Here is a 15,623-nt window from a genome sequence, read left to right on the forward strand (position 1 = left end):
ACTTTCTATGCAGTTATATCTTGTTTAGCGTCATAAATTGATAAAGTTTTAGCGGGAGAAAATTAAGCCACAGTTTAAACTTTGCAGTATAGTGATTAAGCATGATTTTACAGAACTTTGCATTTTAACAATTGAAGAGTAGAAAAGTTTTAGGCAGGTGAGCAGGTAAATTCCCAACAACTCAGTGAGTGAGGAAGAATTTAACTCTACAGCCTATGTAGTAAAGTCCAGGAGAAGCAAATAGGGAGCCTGGTCAGTAAGTACAGGCTGATAAATTATAGGCTAGTTGGCCTTTTCCCTGGCTGTTCCAGACTTTCTATGTCTATATCTATGTCTCTCTCTATCTGAAAAGCCAAATGGGTAGCCTGATCAGTAAGGAAAAAGCAGCATGATTATCAACTAGCTGACCTTTATTAGTCTCTATCTGAACTAATTTTGGGGTTAACAAGCAACCCTGATGGTCAGTGTAAGAGAGGACTGGGAGCCAAGGCTAGAACTAGATAAGGACCAGAGAAAGCTCCTCTCCTGAGTCCAAAAGGAAATTTACAACCCTTTTATCTCTGAGTATCACCCGGGGCTCCTGGCTGTAGTTCCTATGTCACCAGACCCTATGAGAGGGTTTGGGACTGCTACTATCATGTGTGGGAAATCCAATAGGAAATGAGTGACCTCAGAGTTCTCAGCCTCCAAGCACATTCATATTCCCTGTGATCTCCTGGGCAGTTGGGATACGGTTCTTGGTGTCCATACTGGCAATCCTAGGTGAAGTATCCATCGCTTCTGTGGCGAAAGCACTTGGGAGGCCTCCGGGAGTCTCCGGGACTAGGATACAGACCTTCTCTTATCCTCCTGTTCCACCCTGAGATCCCCTCCTGCTCTGGACACAACCTCCTTTGAAGAGGGTGTCAGGGTCGTTCTTGGATCCCACCATAACTTTCTATGGCTTTTCTAATGTCTAAGGCCATTAAAAATTTGTTATCTATAAATAATAAGTCACACTTAAAGTCTTCCTCAAAATTCTAAGAAGGTGGAGAATTTTTCTGCAGTCCTGACCTGTAGTGGAACAAGAGGAATATTAAACAAATTTAGTTTTTCAGTTCTTAGAGGCAGTTCCACTGGGGTTCCATTTTCTCCAGGGGCAGCATTGTATTCAAGGGAGTTGCCTTACTTCCGAGGTCACATGAGCTATAGGAAAACCCACAGTTTGGAGGATCCATCAGGAAATTCTAGGGACAAGAGCATAACCTTTCCCACGGATTATTAGTGTTCCAGAATATCAGTCATTCAGTTGTTTTATCAAATACATACGAAAGTCTCTTGGGAAAAATGATGCCACTGTATATTCCATGAGCCAGCAATGAATTAGACAAGAGAAAATAAATCATTTGGAATAAATAAAACTGAAATAGAAAACATCAAAACAAATGGGATGCAGCCAAAACAAAACAAAACAAAAACAGTATAGATTGATTATTGAAGTTACGCTTTCCATGCTGGTTTCCTTACATAAGAGAGAATATATGGTATTTGTTCTTTTGTGATTGACTCATTTCACTGAGCATAATGGTCTCTAGTTGGGACCACCTAGTTGTAAATAGTATTTCATTCTTCTTAATAGCTGAATAATATTCCATGGAGTAGATGTACCATAGTTTCTTTAACCACTCTTCTTTGGATGCACATCTACGTTGTTTCTATGCCTTTGCTATTGTGGATTGTGCTGCTGCAAATATAGCATTATAGATCTCCTTCTTATATGCAGATTTCATTTCTGTTGGGTATATTCCTAGCAGCGGGATAGCTGGGTCATATGGCAGATTTATTTGCAATTCTCCAAGTACTCTCCATACTGATTTCCATAGTGGTTGTATTAGCCCACACTCCCACCAGCAGTGAAGGAGGATTCCTTTCTCCCCACATCCACACCGGCAGGTGTTAGTTGAGTTCTGAATGTAGGCCAGTCTCACTTTAGTTAGGTGGTACCTCAACGTGGTTTTCATTTGTATCTCTCTGATGGCTAGGGAGCCTGAGCATCTTTTCATATGTCTGTTAGCCATTTGAATCTGTTCATTTGAAAAATGTCTGTTGGTTTCCTTTGCCCATTTTTTTACAGTTATTATTATTATTATTATTATTTTTGCTGTCCCTGGGTTTCTGAAGCACTTTGTAAATCCTGGATATTAGTCCCCTATCAGTTGTGTAGTGAGCAAAAATTTTCTCCCATTCTGTTTGGTTGCTTGGAAGATCGCTTTGTCTCTCCTCTGTCTGTAACTCTACTTCTCCAACAAAAATAGTTTGATAGTAGTATGTACTTAGCACTTATTTTTGTTTTTTTTTGTTTTTCTTGAATGCATATGATGATGGCCACTTTCAGTGTTCTGTAGTGTTAGCTATCCATTTTGATGATTAGTGTACTTTTCTTGACAGTTTACATTGAGTATTAAAATACCACATTTCAGTTACTCTCACATATATATGTATGCTATTTGCTCTGCCTTATCAAAGTACAGAGAGCATTTAAATGATTGATTCTGTATATATACGTAGTCTTCATTGTTGAGTAATGAATGTTGTGAATTTTGGGTTGGTAATTCCTGTACTTGCTTTGCTCTGTTTAGTACTTTAGGGGATTGATTCCTGAAAATGATGTTTCTCAGCTTTACTAGCTAGCGGATTTGGTAAATGGGCGGCCCTGGCCGCATAGTGGAGCTAGGATGAGTGGGGAGAATTAGTGTGTTCTTTCCTGTCTTTTTTTTTGCTTTGGGAGACAGCTCTACTGTGAGTATGGCTTCTACCAGACGATGCATGATTGGGCTCCATGATTAATTAGAATAGCCTCTTGTTTGTACTCTTCAGCATGAGTACGTTTCATCAGAGTAGTGTTTTTATTTTTGTTTTTTCCTAGACTGACATTAAGCATAAGTACTTAGGTTTGCACATTCGGTTGTAGACTTTCTACTTTCATTTATTTATCACAGTTTTGTATGCATTTATGTATGGTCAGTGTAAGGTGACATGTGTAATAGGAAGAAGCCAGCTAGTTTTTATTTTTTTGTCTTTTAATTTTTTTCCTTTTTTCTTTTTCTCTTCCTGTTTCTCTTTGCTTCTTATAAAACAAAGCTGCTTATATAAAAATTCAGGAAAATGGAAAGAAAAAAATTCAAGCCTATACATTGTTTTCTGCAGGGTTGAGATTATTTTTAGTATATTTGCCTTAAGACCTTGTGCAGTACAAATAGTTTTTAGTAAATATCTGAATAAGTAGTTTTTTGTAGGCAGATTTTCCAAATTGTTAATTTAAATCAATATTATTTTGTTGATAGTCCCCCCTTTTCCATTATTTCTAGAAATATGATTTTTAGCAATATGTAATTCTGTATCTTCTTGTTTATTTAATGAAAGCATTGCTACTTTATTGTAAGGTGCCACAGTGCAGAAACTACTGAGTATTCTTCATTCTATATCATGGGAGGAAAGTAAAGGAATTAGGTACGTTGGAAGGAAGAAACTTCTAGAACAACCGCTGGTAGAAATAGTACAGCAGTTACAAGAAGATGTGGACATAGAGGATACTTCTTAAAACATTTATGCTCTCTCATTTGGAGACTTAGGTCTTGCTAAGTTACTGACATATTTTACAAAGCATCACTCACATCAGAAGTGACTAAAACAGTTCTGCTATCCTGCTGTCTACAGAAAATACAGTGTGGATATTAGACTGTGTAAAATCTGTGTAAAATCTTCCTTGATATGTTTATATAAATTGGGACGATTTTGTTTGTAAATATGGAAGTGAATTGTGGATAATGACACTAGGCAGTGTTTATATATAACTACTCACAAAATTCAGTGGAAAGGATACATAAAATATATTTTTTTGCAGTAAAAAAAATAAAGACCTTTAGAAGAGGGAGCAGAAAAAAAAATTCACCTGTGGAAATCGAGAGTAGTTCTATAATCAGCAGCTGAAATATGGGATAATGAAGAAATGTGGAAACAGAAGTAGAGGAGAGGAGAGCTGGCTGTTGGGTTGAGATTGGGGTAGTTCCCACTAGTTTTAGATTCCACCTGTAGAGTTGCCATTAGCAGAGTTTTCCTGCAGCTGGAACCCTCAGTCCTGGGATGGGAGCATGCAGCACGAAGTTTAGAAAATTAAAGCCAGTAAGGCTTGGGCTTCTGTGGCTGCTTGTTACAGTCCTGGGAAGAGAGAGTTTAAATAGCTTGACAAATAGAGGAGCCTGATGCCCCTGGGGGTTTCTGAGTCTGTATCGTTGGTATTCATTTTCGGTTGCTGTTTAAAAAAATGATTCTGTACTCAAAACATTGCCCATTCGTTATCCCACAGTCACGTGGGTCGACAGTCAGAGTGGGCTGAACTGGGTTCTTTGCTCAGATCCTCCTTAGGTGGAAATCGAAGTGTGGGCTGCTCTGGATTCTCACTCTGGGCTCTGTGGAAGGATCTGCTGTCTGACTCACTCAGGCTTTGGGGAGAATGGTTCCTGGGTTTGTGGGGCAGAGGGCACGGTTCCCTTCCTGGGTGTCAGTGTGGGAGTCATTCTCTCCTTCCAGAGGCTGCCCGAATTCCCATTTATTCTAAGCTCTTTTCACTTTCTATTCTGCTACCACTGGAGAAGAATTCTGGTTTTGAAGTGCTCTTGTGATTAGAACTGTCACTCTTGTTCCCGTCCCCATCCCTGATAATTTTTGTTTTAAGATCCACTGACCTGGGGTTCTAATTCCTTCTACTGATTATGTCAGCTCAGTACCTAAAATGGTTGGGATAAAGGGGTTGAGTGGGATTCTAGAATTTTGACTACCACACTGTTAATGTTTTTTTCTGTTTTTTTTTATTATAGATTATAGATATTTCAGAAGTTTTAAATTTAATATTCCATAAAACTGATTGCCTCGAGGAAGTTGATATGTGCAGTGTGTTGTTAGTGGCATTAAATAAGAAATGCTAATAAACCTATAATGACTACCTAGCACCCTCTATAAAAGGATGTGTTATTTCTATTCCTTTAATTAGTTGGGCTTCTGTAGTAAAAAATAAACAAGTCTAGTTTCTGCTCTGCTTTCACTCAGCAGTATTTAATACATACCAGTTCTGTGACTTCAGAAAGGGCAGGGGTTTTTCCTCACTAGGCAGCAGTCTGTGAGCTTTGCAGAACGTTGTCTGAGTGTCCTGTAGTCCAGCTTCGTGCCGACACTGTAGATAGCATCACATCCCACAGATTGAGGACTCAGGTCTCCATGGCTGCCCCCCTCCCTAACTCACACGCCAGCTGTGGACACAGGTTCTTTTACCTGTGTTTCTGACCACTGGCTATTAATGGGATTCCTAAAACCCCCTCCTTAAGTTTAATTAAGTTGCTAGAGGACTCCCAGGACTCAGAGGAATTCCTGTATTTAGTGGTTGTTAAAAGGGATACAAATAAACAGCAAGTACAAGGGGTAAATAGGGTAAGGTATGGGAGGGTTGAAGCTTAGGAACTTGTATCCCTGCAGAGTTGGGGTGGGCCACCTTCCCAGGATGTGAATGTGTTCTTATGTATCTTGTTGGAGCCCCCATGTATTCTGCTGAAACGAGTCTTTCTGAGTGTCTGTGGAAGCTTCATTGTATAGACATGATTGATTAAATTTAGCCATTGGTGCTCAAGTTACTCTTTAGCCTTTCTTCTCTTCCTGGAGTTTAATGTGTTATGTTAGAAGTCCTGTTCCTCTAAATCCTGCCAGATATGTGAGATGACCAGCCCTCAACATGAACTTATTTAGGGCTGTCAGCCTGCAGAAGAAATTTATCATTTTTGAAATTCTAGGAATTTTAGGAATTATATGCCAGAAAATTAAAGCCCAATTATTTCTTCCATAGTGTCACAGTTTGCTTTCTGTTTTGCACAGTGATGAATAGCTCTATATTATTTCACTTTCTCATAATTATCTTATAGGAAATTACTTACTCGAAAAGTACAGAGATTCAAAGATTACTCCCCAGAAGGATTTTATTAGCTTGTATTTTTCCCTGATAAAACATTTGTTTAGTTATTTAAGAGACAGAGCTCCTGTCTGCTTGTTGACTGCTTCTAAGTGCCTGCAATAGCGAGACTGGGTTGGAGCTGTAGTCAGAAGCTACACATGCCACCCACGTCTGCACATGGGTGGCAGGGCTCTGCGTGAGCAGAAGCTGGAGTAGGAGCAGGCGCTGTAGGCTGGACCTCGATGTGCTTGTCTGCATGACTGGACAAAGGGCTTGCCCTGGAGTTGTGCTCTCATTGATAATATTTAGTGTACTTTTGTATCATATTTTTGTTAGTTTTAAAAAACAAATTTTGTATTTCATATGTTTTGATATGAGAAAAATATTTTAACTGTCCTAGTTTTTCACTATTTGAATTCCATTGGTTTTGAACCTAGTTTTATCTGCCTATATTAGATATGATAGGTGTTGTCGTAAATATTCAATCCAACTGCTATTACTACGTGCTGTGTAATCGCCGTTACATTCTGTTTGATTTGGCTCTAGGTGGTAGAATGGTTGCTACAAGATTTCTCTCAGCTCTGAATTAAACATTATTAAACACCTTTAATTTCCTAACCCCTTTCTTTTTATTTTATAATAATTAGCATTTTGCTGTTACCTTTCTAGATGGTATTTGTGGTGTTTAAAGGAGGCACTCATGGATAGTGATAGGGCTGAATGAAAAGACAGATACCTTCATGGTTAAACGTCAGAAAACTGTGTTTCCCCACAGTTAAGTCACTTCACGGTTACCTAGTCAGTGTTAATGCTTTATTTGAGCTGGATGGGAAGTGGAGCTGCTGGGATTGGAACCGGCGCCCATATGGGAATCCTGGCACGTTCAGGGCAAGTACTTCAGTTGCTAGGCCACGGCGCTGGGCCCCAGGAGAAACATTCTTTAAATATCTGTGTTGAGCCTGGCGCTGTGGCCAAGCAGCTGAAGTCCTCGCCTTGAAAGCCCCAGGATCCCATATGGGTACCGGTTCTAATCCCACTAGCCCTGCTTCCCATCCAGCTCCCTGCTTGTGGCCTGGGAAAGCAGTGAAGGATGGCCCAGTGCCTTGAGACTCTGCACCTGCACTGGAGACGCAGAAGAGCTCCTGGCTCCTGGCTTGGGATCAGTGCAGCATCAACCGTTGTGGTCTTTGCAGAGTGAATCATTGAACGAAAGATATTTGTGTCTTTCCTCCTCTCTCTATAAATATCTGACTTTGCAATAAAAATAAATAAATATCTGTGCACTGGATGATGATGGGATTGTTTGGGGCTAGGGATCAGTGAAACACGCAGGATGATTCTGTCTTGTACGTTCTCCATATCAGATTACATTTTCCTGAAAAAGATGTTGTTTCCCTATGTGGTTTAACTGGTTCAGATTACAGGGAAACAAATAATCCCTTTGTTAATTAAACATTGTAGTTTTGAAAGAGTTTATTAGCATTTTTAAACCAATAAGGATATAGTTTTTGATTGGTCATTAAGCTTGTGGTATATTATAAGCCTGAGATCTTGCTCTATGAATTCTTGTCAAACAAAGTAACTTCTGTACACATATTCTTCTTTTTTTTAAGATGTGTTTTTATTGGACGGTCAGATGTACAGAGAGGAGGAGAGACAGAGAAGATCTTCTGTCTGATGATTCACTCCTCATATGGCTGTAATGGCTAGAGCTGAGCTGATACAAAGCCAGTAGTCTGGAGCCTCTTCCAGGTTTCCCACGTGGGTGCAGGATCCCAAAGCTTTGGGCCGTCCTCAACTGCTTTCCTAAGCCACAAACAGGGAATGGATGGAAAGTGGGACTGCTGGGATTAGAACTGGCGCCCCTTTAGAATCCTGGTGTGTGTGAGGCGAGGACTTTAGCTGCTAAGCTATCACGCCTGATCCTGTACACATATTCTTATGTAATTGAGTTTATAGTGTAAGCTCGGGGCTGTAAATTTTATTCTTGCTGAACTTTTGATTTATTTTTATTTGCCTTTGTTGCCTTTCTGAAAAAAATTATTTATTTATTTATTTATTTATTTTTTAACTTATTTGGCTCATTTCCCAAATACTTGGAACAGCCGGGTGCAGGCCCAGAATTCCATCTGGGTGTTTTCTGTAAGTAGCAGGGGTCATGAGCTGTCACCTGCACATTAGCAGGGCTCTGCACTGGCAGTAGGCAGGACGAGGTCTCAGACATGCTGATACAGCCTGAGTGGCAGCTCAACATGCTTGCCCTTGTGATCATAGCGTTTAAAAAGTCCCTTTGAGTTTGTTGTGTGGAGTGGTAGTGTCCCTTTCACTTTTCTTTTATAAATGTGATAATACTGCCATACACCCTTGCAGACACAGATTTTTTTTAAAGATTTATTTAGTTTTATGGCAAAGTCAGATATACAGAGAGGAGGAGAGACAGAGAGGAAGATCTTCCATCATTTCCCAAGTGACTACAACAGTCGGTGCTGCGCCGATCCAAACCCAGGAGACAGAAAATTCTTTCCGGGTCTCCCTTGCAGGTACAGGGTCCCAAGGCTTTGGGCCGTCCTCGACTGCTTTTCCAGACCACAGGCAGAGAGCTGAATGGGAAGTGGAGCTGCCGGGATTAGAACTGGTGCCCATATGGGATCCCGGGGCGTTCAGGGCAAGGACTTTAGCCGCTAGGCCACGCCACCGGGCCCCAGACACAGATTTTTATTTTATTTTATTTTTTTTTTAAAGATTTATTCATTTTATTACAGCCAGATATACAGAGTGGAGGAGAGACAGAGAGGAAGATCTTCCGTCCGATGATTCACTCCCCAAGTGAGCCGCAACGGGCCGGTACGCGCCAAACCGATGCCGGGAACCAGGAACCTCTTCCGGGTCTCCCACGCGGGTGCAGTGTCCCAAAGCATTGGGCCGTCCTCAACTGCTTTCCCAGGCCACAGGCAGGGAGCTGGATGGGAAGTGGAGCTGCCGGGATTAGAACCGGCGCCCATATGGGATCCCGGGGCTTTCAAGGCGAGGACTTTAGCCGCTAGGCCACGCTGCCGGGCCCCAGACACAGATTTTTAAAAAGTGTATTGAGAAAGTTAAAAATAAAAGTCCTGTAATATGTTACCTCCTTCCTGTGGCACCTGATTTAACATCCTTTAGTATTTCATTGCCTCCAAATTTAACTAAATATATTACTTTGGTATATCACAAAACTTGATGCTTGGTTGTATGCCTTGATATAATCAAGATTCATTATTATAATTAAGATTAAATGCTAATCTGTTTTTAAGATTATTAGATTGTTATTGTATAGCTGGAACGAAATTAGTTTCTTCTGAAGCTTTTATTAATACACTAATGGATTTGATTCACTATTTTATTTACAGGATTAAATCTTTTTCAAGTTCTATTTCAAAGGCAGAGGGAGAAATTTTAGTGTGCTCCAATATCATGCTTCTTTTCTCAGATGCCCACAGCTGGGGCTGAAGCCAGGATCTGGTAACACAAGTCCAGACTTCTGTGTATGTGGTAGCAACTCAGTCACTCAGAATGTAACTGCAGTCTTGCGGTCTGTGTTAGCATGTTGCTCAAGTGAGGAACTAGAGCTTGGAATCAAAGCCACGCACTCCAGGAGGGATCCAAGCATCTTTTTAAAAAAATTATTTCTTTTTATTGGAAAGGCAGATCTACAGAAAGATCTTCGATCCACTGATTCTGCCCCTCACTGACTGCAGTGGCTGGAGCTGAGCTGATCTAAAGGCAGGAGCCATGAAATTCTTCCAGGTCTCTGCATGGGTGCAGGGTCCCAAGACTTTTGGCCATGTTTTGCTGCTTTTCCAGACCACAAATAGGGAGCTGAATGGGAAGTGGAGCAGCCAGGAAATAAATGGTGCCCATATGGGATCCAGGCACAAGCAAGACAAGGATTTAGCCACGAGGCTACTGTGCCTGGCCTGGATCCAGGCATCTTAGTAATGTAAACTTGGTGTTGTCAGTCCTGGCGTGAGAGATGTCCATAATCAGGCTGCAGGCAGATTCACCGTCTAGAGGGGTCTGTTTCTAAAAGATGGCCCCCTGTGTGCTCCCTAGTCGACGAGGCAAACAGCCCCTGTTCAGGCCTTTTTTATTAACCATCTCATTCTTGGGGGTGGAGTACTTGTGACATAATCATTTTCCAAGTCCCATTTCTTCAGAGGTTTCATCATGAGTTTAAAGAGGATGGAACATCCATCCATTTCTTAAGACATGAGCCTAAGCAGTTGATATTTTCTTCAGTGTTAAAATTTTGTGTTCTACTTGTTTGTTGTTCATACATGAATATGTAAAAATGTTGATTTTCATATTATATCTTTTACTAAATCTTTTGATGAATTATTTGTTTAATTCTGAGATTAATTCTAAGAGATGGAGTGTTATTTTGGATTTTACATGTGTATAACCTTTTTTTTTCTTTTTACTTTCCCTATTGTGCTGGCTATGCACTCCAAAAGAATGCTGATTAACTTTGGTAATTAAGTGTATCTTTGTGTTGTGCTTAATATGAAGAAAAATATTTATGAAATTGAAAAGACTTAGTTTCTTTCTTTCTACTTCTTATCAGTTTGACTTATGTTTGCTGATATTTCTTCTTTTTTTTTTAAGTATTTATTATTTAACTTCATTAATTACATTGTATTATGTGACACAGTTACATAGATACTTGGGTTCTCCCCCACCCCCCATACCCTCCCACCATGGTGGATTCCTCCACCTTGTTGCATAACCACAGCTCAAGTTCAGTTGAGATTCCCCCATTGCAAGCGTATACCAAACATAGAGTCCAGCATCTTATTGTCCAGTCAAGTTCAACAGCTTCTTAGGTAGACCCTTTCTGGTCTGAAGACAGAGCTAGCAGAGTATCATCCCAGTCAATTGAAAGCTCCAACATACCATCAGCAAAAATTTACATCATTATGGAATTAATTGATATAGTAATGAGTAACCAATATGTTAAAAGTAAATGCGAGTTCCCAGCCACCTTCTGTGACCACCTCATTGACATTTCAATTTTAGTTTATACACAACATATAACATTCAAAACATAACATGTTATACATAAGATCATATCATCTTAAATTAAGGCAAACATGTGTTATTTAACCTTTTGGGATTGGCTCATTTCCCTTAGCATTATGGTTTCCAGTTTGGCCCATTTGGCCACAAAGAACTGCATTTTGTTTTTTTTAATAGCTGAGTAGTATTCCATGGAGTAGATGAACCATAGCTTTCTTATCCAATCCTCTGTTGATGGGCATTTTGGCTGCTTCCATGTTTTTGCAATTACTGATTGTGCTGCTATGAGCATAGGAGTGCATGTTGGTTTCTCATAAGATATTTCTTCTTTTTATCAATAGGTTTTAGAATGTTTTCAGATGGTTTTACCGCCTTAAAGAATATCATATGACTATTTTCTTATTTTTAGTTTGTGTAATGAGCTACATTGATTTGTTTTTACACATTTAATCAATTTAACAATCCTGAGATTATTCACTTGGTCGTGATACTTTCTGTTTTTAGTATATTGTTAGTTTTACTTAGCTTTTCATATTCTACTCAAAATTATTTTGCAATTCAAGTAAAAATTTGCAGTTATCCTCATTTAGGTCCCTTCCTTTAGGGCTAGTGGTTACAGGCATTACAGTTTCAGTTTTCAAACATTGTTACAAGGTCTGCTTCCATTTGCACATAGAGAATTTAAGTGAACATTGGCTTTCTGTTACATGTATCTAATGTTTTATTGTTTTTGGTGTCATACCAGAAAATGCATATAATCCAAATTATATTTTTACCTGAAGAACCTTTAATACTAACTTTGGAGCCTATCCATTGGTGACAGATTGTTTTAATTTTCTTATATCTGAGTATATCATTAGTTTTACTTCATTTCTATATATTTTTTCATTTGATAAAGCTTCTGGGTTGAATTTTTTCATAATTTTATGTGTACTGTTCTGCTCTCTTCTGGTTCTGTGCTTTCTGCTCAAAAACCCACAGTCAGCATTTTTCTCCTTGTTACCTCTATGCCTTTATATAATGGATGTATGTTTTTCTGTGCTCTTAAGGAATTTCTGGTTCATAGATTTTTATTGATTCATAAATATTTATCTCTCAACACATTTGTAAAGCTTTTAGGGATCCAGGTTTTTTTCCTCTATTCTAATTTTTTGTTGTTGTTTATTTTTCTTTAACTTCAGACTTTAAAAGATGTGTTCAGTTGCCCAATAGATATCTGTGGATCTGTTCAGATTTTTCAACCTTTCTTAAATGTTTTAATCTTTCAGATTGGGTAATCTATTTTTTTACTTTCTTAGACGGTTCCATGACTGGTATAGGCTTAAATGCAATATGTGCATTTGAATTAGACTTTCAAAGATAGGGTTGTATAAATTAGGATAGTGAACACATTGTTAGTTGAATCACATAGTGAAATTAAGAGGTATGGAAGTGAATGTGGGAAACAGGCAATAAAATCAGTGTTCGATGTATTATTTCCTTTAAAGGTTTCGAAGCCTTGGTTTTCGATAATTACTTTCTTCTTCTTCTTTTTCCTCTTCTTTTTCCTCTTCTTCCTCCTCCTCCTCTTCTTCTTCTTCTTCTTCTTCCTCTTCTTCTATCATTTTATAATACAGTTCCATAAGACCTGAGATTTCCCAAGTCCCTTCCTTTAGCCCACCCACCCCCCACTGAGTTGTCGCATATCGTTACAACAGCATAGTTCTTCATAGAAAGTCCTAAGTCCATCATTGTGGGCACAGATAATGGTCAGAGTGTCCAACATCTTATTGTCAAAATACATCCAACAGTTTCACTGGGAGTCCATCCTCAATCCGGAAGTAGAGATACATCCTCACATCTAAAAATGTCAGTGTCTACTACACAGTCACTATAAATCCCTCCAAGTGAAAAGCCACAAAACAAAATCAACAACTGCAAGAAAAAATAGAAACTTATAACTCCATGAAGTTAAATAACATGCTACTGAATGACTAATGTGTTGCTGAAGAAATGCTAAAGAAAATCAAGAATCTTCCTGAAGAAAGTGATATTACTGTATGATCTGAGTCATTAAAGGATTTAATGAGAAAAAGTGTGTTTTGAAGAAATGAAGCTAAAATGTCAAAATCCGTGAGATATAGTTTCTGATGATCTTTGTTGGTAAAATGTGTCTCCTGTAGGCAACAAATTGATGGGTTCTGTGTTTTTAATCCAGTTTACTAGTCTATGACATTTGATTGATGAGTTTAAGCCATTAACATTGAGGGTTAATATAAATAGTTGGTAATTTGTTCCTGTCATTTAGTAATGGGTTGTTCATTGATTTTGTCACTGTTGTTATTTTACTGGGATGTCCTTCACATTTGCCTTTGGTTTTAGTGGGTGCTATTCCTTTTCTCTGTCAAGAATGTTACTGAAGACTCCCCGCAGAGGAGCAAAAGTGTTTGCCAACCTTAGAGTGAAGACATCGAGAAAATAGGGGATACAGAATTAAAAACACTTGTTATAAAGCCTCTTATGAACAGCAAGAAGCACATGCAAGAATTTAAGGAATACGTAACACAACAAAGAGCAACACTGAAACAAAATCAAGCCGAATTACTGGAAATGAAGGGAGCAATAGAGCAAATTAAAAATTCAGTGCAGCAGAAGAAAGAATCTCCAAATTAGAAGATATTTCCTGTCACCTTGGGAAACAATAAAAAAGCTGGAAGTAGAGCAAGGTCAAGCTAAAAAAGAATTAAGACATTATTAAAAGGCCAAAACCAAGAGTTATGGGAGTCCCAGAAGGTGCAGGAAGAGAAGCTGTGTTTGAAAGTGTATTTAATTAAATAATAAAGGAAAACTTCACTAATCTAGAGAAAGAATTGGGAAACAACACCCAAGGAGGGGTACAAAACTCCCAACAGGATTGACCAAAAGCAATCTTCAGGACAACACATGATAATTAAGCTCTCTTCAATGGAACATAAGGAAAAGATCCTTAAATGTGCATCTGAAAAAAGAGCAATTGACATATAAAGGAATGCGAATTAAACACACAGGAGACCTCTTACATGGAACTGTAGAGGCCACAAGAGAATGGAGTGACATATTCCAGATTCTAAGAGGAACAAATTATTGGACTAGAATAATGTATGCAGCAAAGTTTCCCTTTGTCTTTGAAAATGAAATAAAATTCTTCCACAGTAAAGAAAAGTTAAAAGAATATTCCTCTTCCAAACCTGCCCTACAGATAATACTAATTTACTTTTGAAGAAAGTCAGTTGATCATTAGAGATGAATGTATAGAATTTTTAAAAATCAGGGCCTAACATGATGGCTCAGTGTCTAAATCCTTGCCTAGCAAGTGCCAGGATGCCATATGGGTGCCGGTTTGTGTCCTGGCTGCTCTACTTCCCATCCAGCTCTCTGCTTGTGGCCTGGGAAAGCAATCAGGGACCTCCCAAAGCCTTGGGATCCTGCACCCATGTGGGAGAACCAGAAGAGGCTCTGGGCTCCTGTCTTCAGATTGGCTCAGCCCCAGCTGTTGCGGCCTCTTGGGGAGTCAGTCGGTGGACAGAAAATCTTTCTGCCTGTCCTTCCTTCTCTCTGTTATATCTGACTTTCCAATTAAAATAAATCTTAAATTTTTTAAATCAAATATTTTTATTTGTTTGAGATTGAGGGAAGGAGAGAGCTATAGTGAAAAGATGAACTTTCATTGATTGGCTCTGTACGCACATGCCCAATTATACTGGGGCTGGAGCTGGGAGCTGGGAGCTGGGAATGCAATCCAGGTCTCCCATAAATTGATGGGAATCTAAGTACTTGAAGGATAACTCCTGAATCCTGGGATCTGCAGTGGTCGGGGGCTGGAACCTGTAATGAACTCAGGGACTCTGAGATCTGGGTGTCTTCACTTCTGGAGTTTACTGTTGCTTTGCCACAGACAGAGTTTACATGGAAATGGTGTGCGTTTTTAAGAACATATGTTGGTTGTCTTCTCTGGTCTCTTTAATTTTAGTTGCTGAAAAGTGCTGTTTCTGTGGAGTGCTATTACAAGTTTTGTTGTGGAAACATAAGTAAGTGATGATCAAGAATGAGTCAGTAGGGAAAATCAGCTAATTATTTTGAAAGGCGGAGAGACAGAGATAAATAGATCTTTGTTGGCTGGTTCCATTCTTAAGTGACTGCAGTGGCTGGAGCGGGCGTGTGTGACAGTCAGCATCTTGGAATTCCATCAGTTTCCCATGTGACAGCATTTTGCGTATTTTGTGCTTTTTAAGCAATTTGTTAAAATCTCTGGAGAACAGAATAAAATGACACAAGCAATGTATTTGGAGTAGAAATTCAATATTTTTGGGGAGGAATATAGATAAAACCTTTTAGTTTATTGGGTATTAAGTAATAGTTTCCTTTTAATTCTGTCTATATTAAAGGAGTAAATTGAACCAACTTAGTTTCACTTACAGAAATATAATTTGTGGTCATATGTGGTTGGAAGTTTTTTGGATTGTAAGAAAATGCTATTAGACTGATCCTGTGTGATCACAAACTGATGACTGTTGATCCTCTAAAATTACTTGACCATATTTTGGTTTATTTACCTAACTTGCAGTTTGTATATTTT

General features: G+C 39.0%; 2 protein-coding genes across 2 annotated transcripts in view; one reads left to right on the forward strand and one right to left on the reverse strand.

Moving 5' to 3' along the window:
* The window catches only part of ARHGAP32 (Rho GTPase activating protein 32), a 309,647-nt gene that overhangs the window by 131,938 nt on the left and 162,086 nt on the right, over nucleotides 1-15,623 (forward strand). The gene's annotated exons all lie outside the window — the stretch shown is intronic.
* Nucleotides 14,045-15,623, reverse strand: part of KCNJ5 (potassium inwardly rectifying channel subfamily J member 5) — a 253,758-nt gene continuing 252,179 nt past the window's right edge. Inside the window, exon 4 of the transcript XR_009245370.1 lies at nucleotides 14,045-14,060. The gene's annotated coding sequence lies outside the window, so the exon portion shown is untranslated. The remainder of the gene's footprint in view (nucleotides 14,061-15,623) is intronic.

The sequence above is a fragment of the Ochotona princeps genome, chromosome 4, assembly GCF_030435755.1.
Source record: "Ochotona princeps isolate mOchPri1 chromosome 4, mOchPri1.hap1, whole genome shotgun sequence".
NCBI lineage: Eukaryota > Metazoa > Chordata > Mammalia > Lagomorpha > Ochotonidae > Ochotona > Ochotona princeps.